The sequence below is a fragment of the Arabidopsis lyrata genome (assembly GCF_000004255.2).
Source record: "Arabidopsis lyrata subsp. lyrata unplaced genomic scaffold ARALYscaffold_5, whole genome shotgun sequence".
Classification (NCBI taxonomy): domain Eukaryota; kingdom Viridiplantae; phylum Streptophyta; class Magnoliopsida; order Brassicales; family Brassicaceae; genus Arabidopsis; species Arabidopsis lyrata.
Window position 1 is genome coordinate 6706659 of NW_003302551.1, and position 6000 is coordinate 6712658.

Here is a 6000-nt window from a genome sequence, read left to right on the forward strand (position 1 = left end):
ATATAGACCAAAAACTGACTTACGTTGCATCTGTGTCTCTCTTAACTTCAAGAAACGCCAATGAGATACCCACCATCAAACCCATTTCAAGATAATCGCAATTACATCCCAACAAAAGACTTCAGACCCCTCAGATGCCTCATATATGGACTTATTTGCTTCTACCCTGAAAACTTTACCCTTCCTTGCTTTTCTCCATAACTCAAAATGTCTCAATTTTTTCTTAAACCAATAAAACATCAACACAGAAAGCAGACGAACCCCATGTACCTCTACCAACGTGATCAAACCACCATTCGCCACCAATTTAAGCCCTCCTCGAAAAACTCGGATACCCATCCCCTCGCATCCATACTTCAACTTCTGAAATAAGATAAACCCCCATCGAATCCATCGTCTAAGTGCCTCTGTTACCAACGAAACCAAAAAAAACAACCGAACTGTGGATGTAGGATTCACACTCGATTATCTTTAAGTATTTTTGTGGAGAAAAACTCTTGTTAAATCAGGAAATAAATATGAGAATTTGAAAAGGAAAACAACCAAGAAAAGGAGTAAAGAAATTTGACGAAAGATGAAGTGCAAAATGCCTTGCGAAAAATTGTAAAGAGAGAAAAATGTATTGTATTGTTTAGAAGTAATCAGTAATGAGATTCGTCCTCCTCAAACACATGCGTTTGAGGTTGTTTTTATAGAGAAAACATGATCAATGCGGTCATTTACTGCTCATAATCGCGTTGATCCGCATTAATCATGTAAGTTACATTTTGACCGAAACGGCTTGAATTTGAACTATCTTAGGCTTCGCGTGGATCTTACGAACTCTTTCTTGTTGACTCCGAACTCCCGCGTCTTGACGCTGCCGCGAGCCTCGAACAATATTCTCCTCGCTTCGGCCTTTCTCTATGCGAACTGTATGTTGAATAAGAGCGAACTCCGTACTGGTAAAGATCAAACTCTTTTAGTAAACTGAATCGAACTCCCGACTGGTTAAGCTCGATCTCATAACAAAATATCATTAATTCCAAGAGGATTATTATGAAATAATGACGTGGACAGATCCAAGTGGATCCTACCAAAAAATGTGTGGGATCCGACCCCAACATTTAGTCCCCCAGTAATTAATGACTCAAGATCTTTAATATTCCGGAATTATTCTATGTTTTACGTTATTACGCTGATCTCGGATAATCAAATGATTTGATATCCCTGACAACCGTCATCATTAATTTTCTATTTTTATATTAATACTGCGGGGAAAACTGTCCTACTTCCCAATATTCTCGAGGCGCTTTTCATCATACTTTAGGGTTCTAAGAGGTAACATTACTTTTCCATCTTATCTTCTTTACCTAGTGAACTTTCATTCCTTTTACAGAAGTCATTATCTCTTTTCGGTAAAAAATCCCTTTCGTAAAATGTCGAACCTTTCTTCTGAATTTCGCGAATATGAGGCTGACGATATCAAAGCTCTCATGGGTGAAGGAACCGAACCTCAAATCCCAACCGGAGACGGGTTTGATCTTCACCCCCAGAGTGAATCGACTGTCGATTCTCTTAACGATCTTCGTAGATTGTGTCACATCCCCCCTGAAGTAGAGATGGTAGTCCCGGAGCCCTTCGAGTCTCCGGAGTCAGGGCGAGAAGGTTACTGCTGCGCCTATAAAATTTATTTCAAAGGGTGCGGCTTATTCTTTCCGCTTCCTGAGATACTTCTCGTTTACCTCAACCATCTAGGAATTGCTTTTTCTCAGATGTCGCCCAACATGCTCCGGTATCTTTTGTGTACCTTCACTGTTGCGGCGGAGGCGGGCTACTCATTGGGACTTTGCGAACTCTTGGAACTTTTCCAAGCTCGCGAATCCCGAACTTCTGGGTATTATGCCCTTTATCCGATCGCGGATCGGAATCTTATTGACGGCCTGCCTTTAAAGGACAACGCTTGGAAGAAGTTTTGGTTCTTCTTCCGCATAAATAATTTTTCTATTCAGAGTTCTTCCGAACTCCTTCGAACTCACTGGTCATCGAATTTGGCTAGAAATTAGGACTTAACTGAATAAATTTCCTATGTTATTTCAAACTGCGTTTCAACATTTACTTGTTTCCATGCAGGTTCCCAGATTCGGCCAGTTCCATCCGTTGATTTTCTTAACTTCTACAAGGCTGTCTTGGAGAAGCCAGTTAATTGGAATTCTTTTACTTTAGAAAGAATCCACGGTGCCGGATTTTCTGTCAGAATGAGCCTAACTCACCCCGTCGCCCTTCCTCCTGCCGAGATTGATCTCTCGAGTCTAAATGCCCGAGATAGGAGAAAGATCAAGGAGACAAACAAAAAGATTAAAGACCAGATTTCTCTGGTCGGGAAAAACAAGAAAAACGCAACCTCCACCGGGGACGACAAAGTCTACCGGAAAACTCTCCTAGTTGACGATGGATCTCTTGAAGGTTCAAAGTCAATGGCGGTTGCTGTGAACAACGCTCCTTCCCCCATCCCAACAACAGACAATGTGGTCGCTGCCACTGCCGAGGAAGAAGGCCTTACAGGTGATTCTTCTCTCATGAGAAAGAGGAAGGCTGAGGAACTTGAACCCCCGCTCCAAGGACGCCCCAAGAACACAAGGAAGGGCAGAGCCGCTTCTTCGAATCTGTCAATTTCTGAACCTGCTGAAGCTCAGGATGTAAATCCTGATTCAGGAATTGTTTTAAAGGAACCGCTGGGTTCAGGGATGTTACCCCCTAGACGTCCCCGAGGCAATACCTCTAGGGTTTGATCGTCTCCGAGCTCAGGACTTGTTGCCAGAGCTTCATCCCAATCAGGTAACCTTTAATTGTCATACTGTTACTTGAGATTAATCGACCCTCTTTTTTTTTAGAAGCTCAATCCTCACATAACTATCTTTATTCTAGATAAAGAGAAGATTGGGAATATGTTTAGGTGCTTCCACACCCGCTTTGGGAAGAAACTCCCGTCCTTTGAGTGGTGGAAGCCTGATATCAAAAAGATGTATATCAGTCATTCATTCTACTCCTCCCAGGTTTGACTATTTGCATCCTTGAACAACCAAATTTTAAAAAAATTTCTTTTATTAAGGCATCCTTTTTCATTAGGCAACTCTGGACGTGAATGGCATCATCAACTATTACGAAGAGGAGCTTGCCAAAGTTTCCAAGAAAGCTGCTGTTGCTGAAGGAGAGATCGAGAAACTGCAATCTTCCAGTCAGCTTGTGCAGGAGACTGCTGGCCTTGATTCGGCTCGCCAGGAGAAAATCGAACAACTCGAGAAATCTGGCGAGGAGACAAGGAAGATTCTAATCGAAACTAAGCAAAGGCTAGAGACTGCCCTTGCTGACCATAACCTCGCAAAGGGCGAGATTGAGCTTCTGAGATCACAGCTTGACAGGGTCAAAACAGCTGCTGAGGAGCTCAAACGCAAAAATGAATCTCTTTCCGAATTCAAAGATCGAGATGTTCGCAAAATATCTCACGATGCTCGGAAAGAGGTTAAAGGAGCTGGGCAAAAGTTTCTTCTTGCTGTGCAGGAATTTATCACTGCAGATAAAGCTTGGAACAAACTTAACTCCGAGCGTGATGAGATGAAGAGTAATCTCGATCTGATCAAGGAGATAGAGGACGGAAAGGTCAACTTAGCTGAGCTCGCTGAGACTGAAGCTAAGCTAGCTACTGCTCCTCAGCCATATTTGAATTTGCAGTAGTTTGTTTCTGAGTTCGCTGATTCCCCTCTATTGACTGAGCCAAATATTGGTTTGTCTCTGGACGAGATGATGTTAACAGGTTCTCCTCGCGCTCATTTTAATGAGTTCGGAACCAATGTTGACAGAATCTCCTCGGGACGAGCTCAGGGGTTCTCTGGTCATGATCCTGCCATCTCCTCGATTATGGGAGACGGCCTTGAATCGAAGAGCGAACCTCCTCAAGATGCTAGCTCGCTTAACCCTGAGGTGGTTCCAACAACTCAGAACGCTGACGTCGGGAGTGCTCTTGTCTCAAATCAAGCAGGAGATGAAGGCGGTTCGCCTATGATTGAATGATGGTGATTGCATTCACCTTTTATTGGGATTGTCCCTTTAATTTTAAGACATGAAATTAGCTGTGTTGGCCATGGGGCCGTTTATTTCTCCTTCGAGTTTTCTGCCCAAGGGGGCTTTTGTTATTGTTTTGAATAATTTGCCCAAGAGGGTTCTTAATTAAAATTTCTTTAGAAAGAAATATTTAATCTTGGTGGAAACCATCGATTTTACCTGGAGGGTTTGCAAAGTCCTCCTAATCGAAGTGGTTTAGGATTATAGGAGAGATAGGCTGATCAGACCTACTTGCTTTTTTTAAAGAAAAAACATTGGAATTTTTCCTCGGTCTCTCGATTGCGAGGTTAGAGCTCGGCTTACAAGAACACTTTGCAATACTTCAAATGTGTTCGATTAGGGAAATCTCTAGTGAGAACTGTTTGCTTTTCCTAAGAGAAAAAAAAGGTGTGATACCATTTATTGATAGTCTTCTAATTTTGAGTTCGAAATTAAGTTCGCCTACTAGGTGTTAAGTGATACTTGAATAACCTATATTTCGTAGGTCTTGTTTGTGCATGTACACGAAAATCGAGAGGTCATAACAGTCAGATCAATAGATTGACGTTTAACTTTCTTTTTCAATAAATACTCGAGTGAGTGCCCTTACATATTTTTTCTATATAAGGAGAGTTGGATTTTGGAAATTTTCCAATAGATACTCTTTTATAAGGAACTTTGCAGTTCTTCTTTTTTGGATCTACGATGACATCTCCCCAAGGCGAACCTTGTGGTCCTAATTCGCCACGACTCCCTTCAAGCGAATCTCTTTTCCCGACGGGGGATGGATTCACTCCACAAGGGGTGGCTATTCCTTGTTTTCTTTCTTCCCTGTCTAGGGAAGAACAGATCGAGTGCCATGAATTCATGGAGCAGGTTTGAACCAAATACCAATGGTTTCAAAGTCTTACTTGATAGATTCGTAATGTATCTGTTCTTTTGCAGATCACGGAAAGATACGTTTTCTTCTGCTCCGAAAGGCAACGCCTCGGAATGAAACGCCGTAACCTCGAGGACCGGATTGCTAGAACAGAAAGGAAGATCCGACATTTGGAGTCGGACGTTCACAACTGGGAGAGGAGGGGATTTGATTCTATCGCCCGCATTCCCGGCTGTCTTCGAGAACACATCAGGTTCCTGAAGAAGCATTGGGATATCTACCAAAGGAGCCTCGAACCCGACGAACGTGAAGACGGTTCGTCAGGAGACGAAGTTCCTTCTGCGAACCCCCCTCCTTCTTAGTTTTTTTTTATATTATTATGTAACATACTATTGGGCTAGAGGCCCTGTAACATTAATTATATTTCCCTTTTCGCCTTAAATTTGCCGATTTACTCAAATCTTATTTAATGCGTTTATCTAGGGAATATAATTAGTAATTAACTCGATTACATTTTCCACGAAAGTAGTAATTTCAGATTTGGGAAATCGTCAATTAACCCTCTTAAATGTGATTGAGTATTTTTCGAATATAAAGCAGATTTAGATCGTTATTGAATTTAATCAACAATAATTCTACAAAAATGTTTGAGGAAGGTAATTTCTCAGAGAATCCCTCCGACTCGATTAAAAAGATAAGTGATGATCTTCCGGAAACGCCAGACATCGATCTTGTAAAAACGGAAGCCAACGGCGAACCAGAAGAGTCACGCCCATTGGGGTGGGGAACCAGCATTCAGGTTCCAAATGTGTTAATTGAGAGATTATCAGCTCAAGATCGTGTCAAGGCCAAGGAGTTTATTACCAAGGTATTATTAAGCCTACTAACCTAACTCCTTTCGTTGTCTTGCTAAACGAAGCGTTTCATTTTCTTCAGCTTGTCATACGGCACGACGAGCTCGGAAATGAGAGAAAAGAGATTAGGCAAAGGATAATGGAACTAGACGAAGCGTCACCTTGATATTGCTCGCGAGCTTCATC